This window comes from Octodon degus, unplaced genomic scaffold (assembly GCF_000260255.1).
Source record: "Octodon degus isolate 3935 unplaced genomic scaffold, OctDeg1.0 scaffold00002, whole genome shotgun sequence".
NCBI lineage: Eukaryota > Metazoa > Chordata > Mammalia > Rodentia > Octodontidae > Octodon > Octodon degus.
Window position 1 is genome coordinate 22,734,854 of NW_004524578.1, and position 2,366 is coordinate 22,737,219.

A 2,366-nucleotide genomic window follows, 5' to 3' on the forward strand; every position below is an offset into this window, starting at 1 on the left:
CGCTCCTTTAATAGTACCTGCATTCCTATTCTTTTCATTCACTAATGTCATAAAATTATATCCTTATGTATGCGAGTCCAAAAACATAAACTAATTATTGTTTTTAAAATACATTAGTTTCTTAAATCCTGTAGAAAAGAAAATGTGGAGTCATAAATCAAAGTAACAATAATATGAGCTTTCAGACTATAATTATTTTAAATACTTAATCTCTTATGCTTAAAACTCTGTTACAATTAAGTATCTCATAAATCACGTTGAAAACAAACCACAGAATCACAAACTATGTAACACAAATATTACCTTTTATAATGGCCAATGTATTCACCTTTACTAAAATGTTTCTTTCTTTACCTACAAGTTGCCGTCCAGCAATTTCCAACTGCAGGACCCCCCTGGGCATTCCTTTCAGGGCTGGCTCAGGGCTAATCAAGTCTTTCAGGGCTCATTTATTTACTGAGAATGTCAGAATTTGTCCTTCACTTGGGAGGTAAGGTTTTTCTAGACATAGGTTTATTAGTTGACAATGTTTTCCTTTTAGCGTTTTTGATATGTTATTTGTGTGACTCTGGGCAGTGGTGACTGAGATGAGAAAAGCCCGATAACCTTACTGAGACCCCCCCTGCAGGTGCTGACTTCTCTGTTGCTGCTTTCATTATTCTTTGTTTGTGTGTCTGGCTTTTGATAGTTTGACTATAATGTATCTTATGTGTGCTTGCTTAAGTTCATCCTACTTAGAGAACATTGAGACTCTTAGACATTTACATTCATGGCTTTCATTCATTTGGGGAAGTTTCCAACCATTATATCCTCAAGTAACTGCTCTACACTTCTGCTCCCCTTTCTGAGCCTCCTACAGTGTACAAGTTGGATGATCCCTTAGTTCTATTCACTTTTCTTTAATTTCTTTCTTTTTCTCAGACACAGTCATACCAATTGTCCTATCTTCAGATTCACTGATTTTTTTTCCTGCATGCTCTAATTTGCTTTCAGATTCCTCTAGTAAATTTTTCATTATTTTTTATTTTTTAAAGAGAGTACAAATTGGAATTAAAATAGAAAAAATTGAAAGTGATACAGATTTGCACTGAACAAAGTAATATGAATTTCACAGTATTTGTTGTAATACATAGTGTTGTCTTCCAACCAGTTATTCATATGGATGTAAAACTGGAAAGAAAAAAATGAAGAGTATAAGAAATTAAGAAGACGAAAAGGAGAAACAATTGAAAAGGAAACAAAACAAATTAAAGAATTAACTGCTTCTCCTTTAATACATTTTTCATCTCTGTTATTTCATATTTCATCTCTTTTCATTTCTACAACTTCTTTTTGGCTTACTCTCTTCTTTCCTTCTTTTTTCTTCTCTGAGGCTTTATGTACAATAGGCAAAAGCTCTATCATCAGTACCTGCCTAGTACTCCTAGCACTACATTTAGATTTTCTGTCTACTGAGACTTCTGTTTTTATCACTTTTGACTTCGTACATGGTTTCCTCTAGTTCTTTGAACAACATTAAGACTGCCGTTTATAAAATCTCTCCCTGTCTCTCTGTCTCTCTCAGTGCTGGGGATTGAACCCAGGTCCTTGCACAAGGGCTAGTACTCTACCACTGAGCCACAGCCCCAGCAAAACTATTGTTTCTAAAATTTTTCTCTGATAGGTCAGCCATCTGATATTTATTTGGAGCAATTTCTTTTGGGTTTTTTTTTTTTCCTGTCAAACAGAGCATGCTTTCTTGTTTTTATGGAGGGTGTGAACGTGCAGTGAATGCTACACACCCCAGCACCACACTCTGTGACCACAGCAGCAGTCACTGATCAGACACAGGACCCCCCTCACCCCCACACACAGGTTTTGGAGGACTGAAACCTTCCTGCCCATTGGTTTCTGCACAGAATCCCAACTGCTTCAAAAGTAGGTGGACCTGGCGCCGGGCTGGGGGCTTGGCAGCCGCTGCAAGTTAAGAGCTGCAATGGACTGAAACCAGTGGCTCTGGCATCCAAGTGGCTCCGTGGGTTGGACTCTTCTGGTACCATGGCTGTCTAGGTGCGGGGGACGGGGCAGCTCCCTGGTACTTCTGCTCACCGTCCTTCTGGAACCCAGCAGTTCTATCTTGGTGCCGGGAGGAAGCCGAACTGTTCTGAGGGAAGGCTCTCGCATTCCAGAAGACGATTCTGAAGAGCATGGTTATCAGACAGACAAACGACAATCGGCCGAAACACACAAAAATGAAACAGAAACAGACATAAGACTCCAACCCGTCGTCACGGAAAGGAGTCGAGTCTGGAGGCTATCGCTGCGTCCAGCACCTCTTAGGACTCTCAGAGGGGGCGCCCGAACAGAACAGACACAGATGTCTTACC

At 39.9% G+C, this 2,366-nt stretch overlaps 1 pseudogene; it reads right to left on the minus strand.

Annotated features, from left to right (window-relative positions):
* LOC101563440 overlaps positions 1 to 2,188 on the minus strand; it is a 4,312-nt pseudogene extending 2,124 nt beyond the window's left edge.
* Between the last annotated feature and the right edge of the window lie 178 nt (positions 2,189 to 2,366).